The sequence below is a fragment of the Anser anser genome (assembly GCF_964211835.1).
Source record: "Anser anser genome assembly, chromosome: 2".
NCBI classification, from domain to species: Eukaryota; Metazoa; Chordata; class Aves; order Anseriformes; family Anatidae; genus Anser; species Anser anser.
The window spans coordinates 29,697,258-29,710,991 of record NC_139721.1 but is presented as its reverse complement, the minus strand read 5'-3'; the positions used below and the strand labels follow the sequence as shown (position 1 = coordinate 29,710,991).

The 13,734-nt window shown below is 39.7% G+C and overlaps 1 protein-coding gene and 1 long non-coding RNA gene across 5 annotated transcripts in view; one reads left to right on the top strand and one right to left on the bottom strand.

The window, feature by feature from the left end:
* The window catches only part of LOC310893830 (uncharacterized protein), a 141,487-nt gene that overhangs the window by 84,996 nt on the left and 42,757 nt on the right, over nucleotides 1-13,734 (top strand). The window lies entirely within an intron of this gene.
* LOC310893832 overlaps nucleotides 1-13,734 on the bottom strand; it is an 86,396-nt gene that overhangs the window by 45,869 nt on the left and 26,793 nt on the right. For 3 of the 4 annotated variants that reach the window (XR_014579346.1, XR_014579347.1, XR_014579349.1), the window contains one exon: nucleotides 1,132-1,475. This is a non-coding gene — a long non-coding RNA (uncharacterized lncRNA). Of the gene's footprint in view, nucleotides 1-1,131; nucleotides 1,476-13,734 lie in introns of those variants that run through there. The other variant, XR_014579345.1, reaches the window with a different exon arrangement.

The following is a 13,734-nucleotide window of genomic DNA, read 5'->3' as shown; positions in this document are numbered from 1 at the left end:
ACAATTATTGTGACAGGCAAAACAGACTCAGCATAGAGAGATTATAGGAATTTTTTTGTCTATTACCAACAAGATGGAGAAATAAGAAAAAAAGAAAACAAACTAAAAATGCCTTCCCCCCCATACACACTTTTCCACCTCCTCCCCACAAGTGGTGCAGGGGAACAGGAGAATGGGGGCTGTGGTCAGTCCCTAACACTTTGCCTCTGCCACTCCTCCTCAGTCACTCTGCCCCTGCTCCACGTGGGGTCCCTCCCACGGGATGCCGTTCTTCCTGAACTGATCCTGCGCAGGCTTCGCAGAGGCTGCAGATCTTCAAGAACTGCTCCCACACGGCTCCGTACCACAGGGTCCATCCCCCAGGAGCAAACTGCTCCAGCACGGGTCCCCCACGGGCGGCAGCTCCCCCCAGACCCCTGCTCCTGCGTGGGCTCCTCTCCACAGGCTGCAGCTCCGGCCCGGGGCCTGCTCCTGCGGGGGCTCTCCATGGGCCGCAGCCTCCTCCAGGCCACATCCACCTGCTCCACCGGGGGCTCCTCCACGGGCTGCAGCGTGGAGATCTGCTCCGTGTGGGACCCGTGGGCTGCAGGGGGACAGCCTGCTCCACCAGGGGCCTCTCCACAGGCTGCAGGGGAACTGCTGCTGCGTGCCTGGAGTACCTCCTGCCCTCCTTCTGCACTGACCTTGGGGTCTGCAGGGCTGCTTCTCACTCCTCATTCTCCCTGCTGCTGTTGCGCAGCAATTTGTTTCCCTTTCTTAAATCTGCTCTCACAGAGGCACAAGCAGCATCACTTATTGTCTCGGCTGTGGGCAGCAGTGGGTCCCTTTGGAACCAGCTGAAACTGGCCCTTATCTAACACGGGTCAGCTTCTGGATTCTTCTCACAGAAGCTACCCCTACAGACCCCCACTACCAAAACCTTGCCATGTAAACCCAATACAAAATGGAATTATAGAATGTTTTTCACTATGCTCATCATAGAGAAAATGATGATTTATGTAAAACACAAAGTTTAATTTAATTACCTGTCATGATGCTGACCACAGTATTTAGACTTCCATCTTGTAAGCAGAAATTCAGAAAGTGTGATGTACATTATAACCCCATGGAAATTAAACTTATTCAGAAAAGTCATCACAGAACAGAACATTTATATAGTCTGCATGTGACCCTAATAAAAGAAAACTACATATTACAGGCAGAACAAAATTTAAATTAGATGTCAAAGATTGTAGTTTTAAGTGGAGGGGTTGGGAGAGTGCTATCATGATAATTTGCAGGTTTGAATTAAAGACAAATGAAACCAGCACCTTAGGATCTTTACCAAAACTCCTAAATTACACTCACCAGTAACAAACCAGGACTTAGTGTTTGATGCCAACACTTTGGAGTAGCACTGGGTCTGCAGTTATAGTAATGGAGCACAAATGAAAGTTCAAAATAAGGAGGTCCATAGGAGGTAAGGCGTGTAGCATCTGTTGAGAGGCACAATGGCAATAAGGTTTTTTTAATCATTTGTGTTCCATATAACACCAAATATTGAAGAGATTAAATGGAAGAATCCTCTTTATATATATTTAGCACCTGATCACTAGCAACATGCCGGGAGTTGGACTCAGTGATCCTTGTGGGTCCCTTCCAACTCGGGATATTCTATGATTCTATGACATTATTGTGGCTGTTAAGACTTTTTTTTTTTTCTTTATAAACATAAAGGAGCTCTACTATATTAAATACACGGTATCTCATCTAGAAAAGCATGTAACTTTACGTTTACCTTTCAAAATGCACAGTTTTATTGTACAGAATCAGGGCATCAATGCATATTTATTAACAACTCCCTGAAATCATGCAGAACTGGCACCTTGATTTGGTAAAAATTTATACAAGTCTAGGCTCCAGAGCTCCCTGGCATGAGTGTATGGTTTAAGGTTAAGTTTGCATCACTCCCAAGGTTCAAATGAAAAACCATTCTGCTGCTACTGGCAAGTGCAAGTTATCAATCCTTCTACTTCATGTGAGGGTATGGGAGTATGCATGTGTGTGTAAAGCTCGTATAATCATCATGTTCTCAGCTGCCCTGGTGCAAGTATAGCTGGAGTACTGTGTCTCTTATTGGTGGTTTTTCCTTCAAAGCATGGGCCATTTAGGCAAGAGACAAAATAATAATCAGAAATACTAGAAAACTGTGTGAGGAAACAGAAGAAATGTGATTGTTCATTTTGGAGAAAGTGACAGAAAGGCATTATATCTAATTTCAAAATGTAGCTGCAGAACAAATGAAAGTCAAAAAAAATGGTTTCCGTATGCTGGAGTTTTGGACATCTAGTAGTCTTAATTTGACAAAAACAAAATATAGATTATATACTAAGAAATAGTAAATACAAATTTATTCAATTTAAATAAATTTAAATAATTTAAATACTTAAATACACACACACAATAAAACCTACAATAGATCGATTGAGAAGGTTGTAAAACCTTCTGCCATTGAAGGTTTTAAAGGGCAAGCTGGATAGATGTCCCTCAAGAGTGTGCTATGTACAGTTTTTTGGGAAGAGAACATATATAATTCTGCCCCCCCAGCCCCAAATGACATACAGGAATGAGGCAGATCTCAAGCTGAAAAGCTGCATAAATTTGTGTCAGCCTGCATTCCAGCAGACTCAGCTTTGACTGCCTGGGCTATTAGCTAAGTGATGCTGTGGTAACACTTGGAGAAGGAAAGAGAATGCAGAGACCGTGGTAAATCTAAGGGACAGGCAGAAACTGGCAGTGTGGCACAGTGGTTGAGGTAGGCTTAGCCTAAGAAGAGAAAGTAGTGGCAGTGAGTTATGGTTACAAAATGTGAGGAGCTATTGGACGAGGTTGTCTCTTGAGGTCACATCTAAGTCTACGATGCCTGAACACTTTCCAGTAAAAAGAGGAAAACTTTGAGAAATTCAACTGGGACTGTACTAGTAGAACATTAATATCATGCTTCCTTTGATTTAAAACTGTCAAAGATGAAGCTTTATAAATACTGCTATTTCTGATGTGTATTTTAAATAAATATATTAAAAGTACAAAAAACAGGCTGTTAAGCCTGAAAAATTGCACATGGAGTTTATTCAGATTTCTAGTTTCCTATTTTATTTTACTTTATTTTATTTTTATCACATCTTCTCAGAAATGTAAATTCTAACAAAAAGTATCCTAGGCAAATTCTACCAAGAAGTAGGACTTCTGGAAAAAATGTGAGTTGACTTCTTTTTTTAAATCTGAGCTGTTGATCCCTATAGATATATCCACAAGTACTAATAACAAGGGCAAGACACATTAAGTACGTTGTTGGAGCAGTTTGCCAAAGTAATTTTGCTTTAGTCTGGCCCAAAGCCAAACAGAAATTTATTAAATAGATTAAATGGTAAAGCTAATGATAGTATCTCAGACCTCAGTCCTACATGAGAAATAAAGGTTCCACAGAAAATTGGAAAGTTCATCTGTACATGGTGACTAACTAAATACGCAATATGCCTGTAGGCAACCTTTAATATAGTTATAATTAAGATGTGTGGCAGAAAATGTATGTTCACTCTTTCAGCAATAATTGGATTAATATTCAGTTGACATTTTTTCATAAGTGGTATTGGTCAGTGTCAAGGAGTAAGCAGCAGATGGGCCTCATTAAAAATAATAACAGATGATCTGCCAAAAGGTTGTGAGATTAGATAAGCTCCTCAAATTTTGATTTTTCCCCCCATATTTTTAGGGCTGTTTCTTCCTTTCTCCTTTCTTGCCATTTATTTTCTTGTCTTTCTTTCTCTTTTCTTGCCTCTTTTGTCAAGCATATCAGATACTTCTTTTTCTTCTGTTTCTGTTCTGCTTTCCATCCTTGTCAGGTGAAGGTATTTGATAAAACTTATTGTTTGCTTTGCAGCTACTTCCTTGGACATTAAAAGTTGCCACCAGCAGTGTTGTTGTGGTCCTCTTTGGGGAATGATGCATCTTGTCAGTTATGCACAGGAGCATCCCTGAGAGCAACTCTTCTTCCCCTCCAGATTTGCTTGGACTTATCTTTGCAAGGCCATAATTCCCAACAGGGCTTGAGTCCCTGTTGGCCACATAGCATCTTCCCCGGTGTCTTTTGCCCTTTCCCAGCACTGGGTGCTACTCTTCTGGCAGTGCTGAAAATCCTGTCAGGTTTCATTTTTCTGCAATCCAGAAAATTAAGCACGGTGCTCTCTGCAGTTTCAGGTCCTAGATCTCATCTGGCCAACTATTATTTTTCATCTTTTAGGATTTCTTCTGCTCTCTTTTGCTTTCTCCTTGCATCTTTCTGATTCTTTCTCTATCGTATCAGACTTTTTCTGGCATCTTATTTCCTTTTCTAGTGTCCAGCTAATATTCTGATTTTCCCAGTGATTCTGGGACTGTGAGAACCTTCAAACTGTGTGTCTGATTTTAAAAATGACAGGGAGAAATTGGAAGTGATGAAAGAAAAATATGACAGATTGAAGAGATCTTAGTACCAGGATATTGGGAAATACAGAGAGCCAGGGAAAACTATTGAGACAGTATACTAAAAATATGACTGAGTGATGACAATGTTTCTCAGAAATTCCTCTTGGAACCAAGTCAGCTACTAGTGAAATTGATTTTGCTCCAGTGGAAACTGTGATAGACCACTGTCAACCCTATCATGGAAAAAGATTTGGTGGAAAACCACATCTATTGGAATTCTCTCAGGAGTTCTCATAATAGATTTAGTCCCATCTCTGTTAGCAATTAAACCATTTTCAGATTGAGCTGAATAGGATAAGCAGATCCCATAGCTGATGCAACACAGAGAATTTTTCAGGTATTGCCATACTGCTGTGGGACAGTCAAAACCTCAAAATAATTATCAACCAAGTTCTAGATATTTCCATCTATGTTAAGACCTACCCTATTGTAATTTATTACTGACTTTAGTGTACCTTCTCCTGTAGCCGAATATAAAAAAGTAAAATATTCTCTCTGAATGATTCCAACAGCAGTCTGTTAAAGAAAGATTTACACTTAGTTCAGTGTTTAGATTTCAGTTATATTTTAAAAAAGCATTCACATTCCTATTAAAATGTATTCTAATTTAGGCTACTGAAAACCATAATTTAAAGCCTCCCTAAAATTACATGAAATATTTAATCCCACACTACAAATAATGTGTTATGTTCTGCTATATCCTTGTACTATTTTGTTCTGGCTGGTGGCTTTGTTTGTTCTGTTTTGTTTTGTTTTATTTTATTTTATTTTATTTTAGTAGTCCTTTGCATTTATTTAACAGTGATAGCAAAGCAATTTGTCTAAACCAATGTCACTATTATTATCGTAGCTGTTGCCAATGCTTGCATTTGGAAAAGCTTTATCTTGTGTCTCATTTATATATGCATAATCATATATCAAGTGTCAGTGATATATGGATATATACCTGTGTTGTCTGCTGACAAATGTCCTGCACTTCAGATATTTCTTCTCTATTATAAAGGGTCTGATTTCAAAAACTATAAAAAGCCCATAAACATTCTCATAGAAGTATCTCTGAGAGGCTGCTTTATTTTTATGTTATGCCTTATATGAGGTAGAAACTTAGGTTTCCTTTTCTCTGTTCTGTTTGCATTGTGATCTGTCATTGATAATATGCAGTGAATTAGGACGCCTGCTATATAACACCAGCCACCAAGCACTATGTAAATAAAAGAAGTAAAATGCAAGTTTGCAGTTTGGGGAGCAGTTTCTCTGAAACAGAGACTTGCTGTTGATTCACAAAGGCAGTGAATTCTGAAAGTAAATTTTGTGTCGAAGTATATGGAGAAAATATGGGAAATCAGGAGATGTTACAAATGCAGACAATTGTAGCATGGATAGTACATAAATACAATACGAAGATCACTATTTAAATGATGGGAGAGACTTTGATGCATACAAAAAAGAAAAAAGAGTAAAACCTTCAGATACTGTGAAATGTCTTGTCTTTACTGATGCTGTTTGAAAGAGTGTCCGTTGTAAAATGTTGAGAAACTATCACAGATAGGTTTTAGCTTCATTCTTAGACTTCATTTTGCCATTGCATATGTGAAATGTGGACCAGTTCTGGAATTATAAGCATTCAGGGAGTGCATCTCATACGCGATGTGTAACAAGAGTGCACCACAGGTGAATGGGGCTTTAAGGGGGAAACAGTCACCATGACAACTACAAATTTCATGGCAGTTTTTTTTTCTTTTTTTTTTTTTTTCCAGGATGTAATTTGAGTTTTTATCCAGACATATTGCCATGCCTACTAAGGGAACAGTATTGAATAATTGTATGTGAGGCATTCAGAAGCTTCTCCCTTCGGCTGATAACTGGACAAGATAGTTTCCCAATGTTTTGCCACAGACTAGAACATGCAACAATTGCTCTGTCAGTGAAAAAAATATTCTTGGTTACCTGGTAGTTAATTTGGCTCACATAATATCATAGTATTAATTTAGATAGAGCTCAATGAAAATCAAGATGAAGAGAGGTTGAGCAAGATATAAGTCCTTAGATTCTTGGTCTGGGAGAAAGAGACTTGTCACTTAGTGGGTGTACTAATGCCTTTGTGTAATAAATCGTGTAACTATAGATCTCATGGACAAGTGTTAACAGATAGGTGAGGAATTTCTTAGGATATATGTATGTGAACTTAATTTGACAGGGAATTAAATAAATGAAGATGTTAACCAGCAAATTTTTTTTTTGAAGCAATGTCAGTGTTTTTGATTCCCTAAATTTAGCATTTCTCTTGCAGAAATACAGAGGAATTGGCAAAGTTAATTGGTTCAGAGATTGAACAGAAAGCTTCCATTAGAAATGTGAGTCTTTGGATCAGATGCTTGGATGGCCAGACTGCGAAGTCATAAATTTCAGTTACTCTTGTACCTGTGGAGTTTGTAGAAGACCTAATCCCAATTTCTTTATGCACCAGAACACCTAATGACTTCCATACAAGTGGGTGTGCAAAGACTGCACAATCAGACACAAAATGATTATACACTGTTGAAACTTGCTACTGTTTTCTGTGCTATGAATTGACTGTTGATTTAACTTAACCTGGAAACATCATTCTGTGTCTGAATTGATTAGCTCTGCATTTTTCTGGACCTCTACATCGAAATGTGTTCTCTCTCTTTCTGTCAGTTCAAATAATACAAGGTTTGTCAGGGTTTCTTTGGGATGCCATTTCTAGAGGACCAAGATAATAAGTGGTGCTAGGAAAAGGAGGTGAAGAATGTTTAAGTAACCATAAAATTGTGTCCTGAATTCTGGTCTTCTAACCATTGTTTATGTGAATATTTTAAGTTTTCCCTGAGCCAGCAAAATATTTTAAGAGGAAGCCTTTCCTGCATTTTTATTTTTAACTTCTTGTTTACATGATGGCTTTCATACCTGCGCTATAACCCTTCCTCCTTGGATCACGTTTTTGTGGCACTGTTTGTCATGCACAGAAAAATTCTGCACAGTTTATAAGAATAAAGCAGATACTTTCAGATAAAGCACATAACAGACAGATGGAATTAGTGCACTGCTATGCTAAGTATTACTACCCTGTGTTAGGGGCATGGTGTGTGTCTGCTGGCCAGATCATCAGTCAGGCGAGGAAGAGTTGATGTCTACTGCTTGCAGAATTAGCTTTGTTGAGCTGCCATCTGCAGTTCTCTGTTTTATTCTTTAGGATTTTATGGATTTTCATTTCACTGTTTTATATCTTGAGCCATTGGGCTTGTCACGAGGCCTGGAGTGGCAGGGCCCATGCAGGGTGGCAGAACAGGGCATCAGGCACCTCCCTGGTTGGGGTCAAGATCAGCAGGACCCACAGGCCTTCCTGTGTCCCAGCAGCAGATGTAGTTATGTCCAGAGCCAAGCACTACAGCCTCTGCTGAAAGCAGTTCCCCTCAGCAGAGGGGTTGGCCACGGTAGGGGCCTCTTGACCCAGTGCTGGAGCCTCCCCATTGTCCCTGAAGGCAGTGACAGCCCTTGGTGGTGCTGCTCTGGCCCAGACTGGAGGAAATGTCCTAGTACAAGCTGGGTCCTGCACCTGGGAAGGGGCAACCCTGGCTATATGTATAGACTGGGGGACGAGATGCAGGAGGGCAGCCTTGCAAAGAGGGATCTGGGAGTTTTGGTTGATAGCAAGCTGAATGTGAGCCAGCAGTGTGCCCTGGCAGCCAGGAGGGCCAACCGTATCCTGGGGTGCATCAAGCGCAGCATTGCCAGCTGGTCGAGGGAAGTGATTGTCCTGCTCTACTCTGCGCTGGTGCGGCCTCACCGTGAATGCTGTATGCAGTTCTGGGCACCACAGCACAAAAAGCATGTTAAACTATTGGAGAGTGTCCAGAGGAGGGTGACGAAGATGGTGAAGGGCCTAGAGGAGAAGGCATATGAGGAGTGGCTGAGGTCACTGGGGCTGTTCAGCCTGGAGAAGAGAAGGCTGAGGGGAGACCTCATCATGGTCTACAGCTTCCTCATGAGGGGGGAGTGGAGGGGCAGGTGCCGATCTGTTCTCTCTAGTGACCAGTGATAGGACCCAAGGAAATGGCTTGAAGCTGTGACAGCGGAGGTTCAGGCTGGACATCAGGAAGAGGTTCTTCACTGAGAGGGTAGTCGTGTACTGGAACAGGCTCCCCAGGGACATAGTCATGACACCAAGCCTGTTGCAGTTTAAGAAGCTTTTGGACTGTGCTCTTAGTCATATGGTCTGATTTTTTGGGTAGACCTGTGTGGTGCCAGGAGTTGGACTCGATGATCCTTATGGGTCCCTTTCAACTCGGGATATTCTATGATTGTATGATACATCATAAACCCCTTCCAGCCTCCTTTCCCTTGGAAGCTGGGACTTGGCAAGAGAAGATTGCTGCATGGAGGATCTTGTCCTTACCCAGAGGGAGGGCATGTGTGGAGCTGGATATTTGTGGCCATGCTTGACACCCGCACGGTAGCTGTCACGCTCTGCCAGCCCCTGTCCAAACACACGCATTGAGCCAATGTGCAAGCTCGAAAGTAACCACATCATACATCTGGGGAGACTTTTTTTTTTCTCTTTTGTACCTATCTAACAGTGTAAAAGTGGCTTTCCATGTTAATGTACAGCAATTGCTGTTTTCAATCTCTTTGAATCTCTCACTTCCACATTTGTAAGCCAACATTTTTAGAATTTGTTACTTATCTTTTACCATTTTTTCCCTTTCTTTCCCTTTCTTATTTTAGGCAAAACTAAGTAGCATTCTCTGTTGCTGAGGCTGCCAGACATTCTCCTTGATACATGCTTTTTTCCAGTTACTTATAACTCAGGCAGACTCTAGCTGTTTGTGATGATTTTTTCCATGGCAATTTCTGCCTCCAGCTGAATCTTTGCATCATAATGTTTCAAACAATTCTGAGAATGATGCTAGGGGAAAAAATAGGTTGTTTTGTTCACATGATTCATAAGGTTTTCTTTGAAACACTAAAATAACTTTTATTTGGGGGAGCTGGAGAAGTCGAGAAAGAAGCCTGTTTGACCCTGTTGGACCAAGGGTTGAGGACAGAGACTCAGATTTTGGAATGTGGAGTCCTGGGAAGGTGCATTGGGCTGGCAGGAAAATGGCTAAGGAGTGTGTGAGTGAAACTGGACCATGGAAAGGGTGAGAAGGGAGAAAATGGGAGAGATCAGGGTCAGGCCTGGAATAAATAGGTTTGGGATTGCCTGAGTGAGTACTCTAGGACAGGCAGCTGGGAGAACCAGTGTGTTTAGGCAAGGATCCTGAGACAGGAACAGCGTGAGGAGTCCAGGGAGACTCATTAGCTGTAGAAATGGGGCTGGGACCACAGCAGCTGGGATTCAGCAATGTCTCATGAGGTTTCTCTGTGTGATCACACAATACTTTTTCATATCACCTAGTGTTATTCATTGTGCAGAAGGGATATCTCTTTGAAAGTCATCAGTTCTGTTTAGTAAAAGAGAGACTTATTTGTAGGATGCTAATCTCCCCAATTTATTTATGTATTTATTTTGCATAAGGTGGAAATAGGCATGAAAATGACAAATTGTATAGAATCTTACAATCCAAATTTTCTGCTGTACAAACAAGTTGATGTAACAAACAATGAAAACAAACTATTCCTCCTAATGTCATCCAGAGCCTGAGGTAACATTACAACTGGTGTTCAAATTGAAGGTGGGGCTAGAAATCAATCTATTGCAATTGTAAGACTGCAATTAGACTTAATTACGAATAACAGCAACACCTCAAAGAAGATTTTTTTTCCCCAGGATTCTCCCAGGCCTCCTTTGCCTTCTCAGGGTTATTTTTCTCTTTGCCTTTTTTATTTTATTTTATTTTATTTTATTTTATTTTATTTTATTTTATTTTATTTTATTTTATTTTATTTTATTTTATTTATTTTATTTTATTTTATTTTAATTTAATTTTATTTTATTTTATTTTATATTTTATTTTATTTTATTTTATTTTATTTTTTATTTTTTCCCCTACTGTTTAAATACAGAGGCTTATGTAACCAGCTAAGATTTCATCTTTTGTAACAGTACAGTGACCCATGACCAGAAGGGCAGCTAACAGCACTGACTTAAAGAACCTGACTCTGGCATCTGCCAGGTCTTGAGGAGGCTGATAAGGCTGTGTGATGTGTTTGGCTTTCTCTAGCAGTGTGCTTGCAAGTAGGAGTCTGCAGCTCCCACTGAAAACATTTTTTCCCTTTTTCCTTTCCTTCTAGGAATAACAGAATTTAGTTATTTAGTTGTCATTCCCCCCCCCCCCCCAAAAAAAAAGAAAAAGAAAAAGAATAATCTTTCTGTACATAGATCAAAAGAGACTTTTCTTAATAAAAACTCTTTACAGTCTATTTTTTTTTATATTTTTATATATTTTTGTTCCCTTTATAAGGGAATAAGAAATGCTATTGAAAAGGAAACCCTTAAAAATATTTTATATGTCAAATAAATTCAATACCAGGTTTATACAATGATGTTTACATTGCTAAACAAGTAGGCTAAAAGGCTAAAGCCTCTGTATTAATTACTTGAGCATTACTCTATTGAGTAACGCTATATAGTCATGCAATCATTTTACATTGTTCATTTTTAGGCCCATTTAGTCCTTCAAAATTAGAAAACACACTGCAGGAAGAGAAGGAATGGCAGTTGTTTTTTTAGTTTCTTGATTTTTCAATTGATACTTGCAATTAATCATGTGAATAAAACCAAACTTTTAATTTACTGAATTGCCTTTGTTTTCTGGAAATTTGACTCAGTATCCCAAGGGCTGATCTGCACAAGTGTCTCCAGGGCAATTGAAAATCAAGTGAACTTCAGTTTGAATATTTAAACATCTTATATAATATTAAATTGCTTTGAAAATTATGTCCTAATTCACAGTTTGGATTCTGTTCTTCTGTGTTACATTTTCTCATTGGTAGGAATGAAATTAATATTATTTCCTCTATCTCAGATTCAGAATCTCAGATCTAACATTTCCTCTAATCTCATATTTCTCTCCATAATGACTGATAATAATGATAATGTTTTTTTTTTCTGACCAAACAGTAATTATTTTTGCTGAACATAAGATGGATCAGTGGGCTCAGTCTTTTTCTCAGAGGATGTGTTCATATTTCAATAACAATCACCAGCATCGCCTTTCTTGACCATCCCAAAAGCCAGTTCACACACTAAATTGTCCTAGAGCAGGTCTTTTTTATTTTCTGGATTTGCAGATCCCTAAGCATTTTCTAGTGGAAACATAGATTTGTGGACAGAATCCAAGCCTTTTCAAATGGAACTTTTTCTTCTTTGCTTACCCTTCATGGACTCATTAAAAATTGTTCAGTCTGCTAGAAGTCTCTGGGCCACAGGTTAAAAACGACTTCATTGACACTAAACTTTCTGTCTCAGCTCTCTGCAGACATGAAGTTTTCACTGCTGTAATCTGCATTGTGCAGGTTCTGGAGATAAAAAGGAGATTTCTGTGTACTGCCCTTCCTTCTGGACATTAAATCTGCTTAAATATCCCCATCTTTCAACAGCATTTTCAGTAAGATGGATGACTTTTATGTTCATTTAGTGCATCTGGTTGTCCCATTAGAAAGAGAAGCAAGTAAAATGAGTGGTGGGAATTCTACACGGGATACAAAATCAACGCTCATAAATATAGCTTGATTTATATAGTGGAGCAGCATTCATTCAAATATGGTCCCTGATGACCATCCTGCTGACTACACATATCAAAAGATGGACTGCTAGGAAGAGATACTAATAATGCATTAGCTGAAATGGCAGTCCCATCTGGCCACCAACTGCAAACCTACCTGGAAGCCACAAATGTGCTTTAAATAATGCTAGACGGGAAATAAAGAGAAATGAAAAAGATATCAGTGCTACTAATTTAAGAAAGGATTAAAAGGCTAGTTTAACAGCTCTATTTTGAAGTTTCATTTTAAATTATTAATTGTGCTGGACATGCAGAAAAAATGACAAAGCATGGGGGATACGGTTTAATTAGCCTAAAACTTTATTAACTTAATTCATCTGGGAGCTATCTGGCAGTAACTTGTGCCGTATAGGTTATCATGTCCTTTTCATTCTTTACAACCCATATAAAGGAGGTTTTCTTCAGCCTCATCCCCATTATCATCCACTGGTACTGGTTCATTGCAGTTGCAGGCAAGTTTAGTTGCCTCTTAGTCCACACATTTTAGTTTTGTTAATATCCCTCACCACGTTGTCTACTGCAACCTTCACAATTCAGTTCAGCCTCTTTCATCTGCCCTGGGAAAAGGAATTGAATGTACTCTGAAATGTGATGGTCTCTTCAGTGTTATGCTAACCCCTCACAAGGTCTCTGTCTCACAAGGAGCACAGTAAGCAGCACATTGGACTGTTGCTAGGTGCCAGATTGTAGCAATGACATAAAAAGTACCCCTGCCTCAGCTGGAATCATTCACCAGAATTTCTTACTTGTATCTATTACCTTGGTCACGCTTCCACACACTCCCTTACAGTAATTCCCAGGCCTGAACAGGGTGCAGACGATATTGGTCATTCACTGCTCAGTTCTCATTCCTAATGGTGTGGAGAGTAAACTGGTTCACATATGCCATGTATGCTCTTGTTTCTGTGTTGTAAACAGTGCACCTTTGCCTCAGCCCTAACCCAAAATGCACAAGCAGGAGTATAGGACTGCCCAGAATCACAATTAACCATAAGGAATGCCGATTTCCAGCCTCTTCCAGCTAAATGTAATTCCTGAATGCCCCAGCTGGCATAAAGACTGTAGCACCAAATTCTTGTAATATTCTGGTTACCTCCCCTGCTTTGTATTTGATATCTCAAGGTCAAAAGACCATCCTGTTCCTGTGCTTTAAGTCTCTAAACTTCCACATGCCCAATCCTTGCCAAGATAGTTACCTTTTCACTGCTGTAAACAGTCCACAAAGGCCACCTGGACTGTGGCCCAGTGCAGAGAAAAACACATTGTTATTTCTGGCATATCTAAATTAACCAGGGACAACAGATGTTCTGTAAAGAATACTAGGAAAAGTCTTTTGGCTCTACTAATTAACTGGCGATTTAAAGTGGCTCTGTTTTCCATTTCCATTTTAACTCTGTTCATACTGATTTTTGATTGAGCCTTTGCTTCACTTGAGATTTTCTTCCTGAGCAAGTAATCTGGATGATCTGCTTAGCCTAACAGC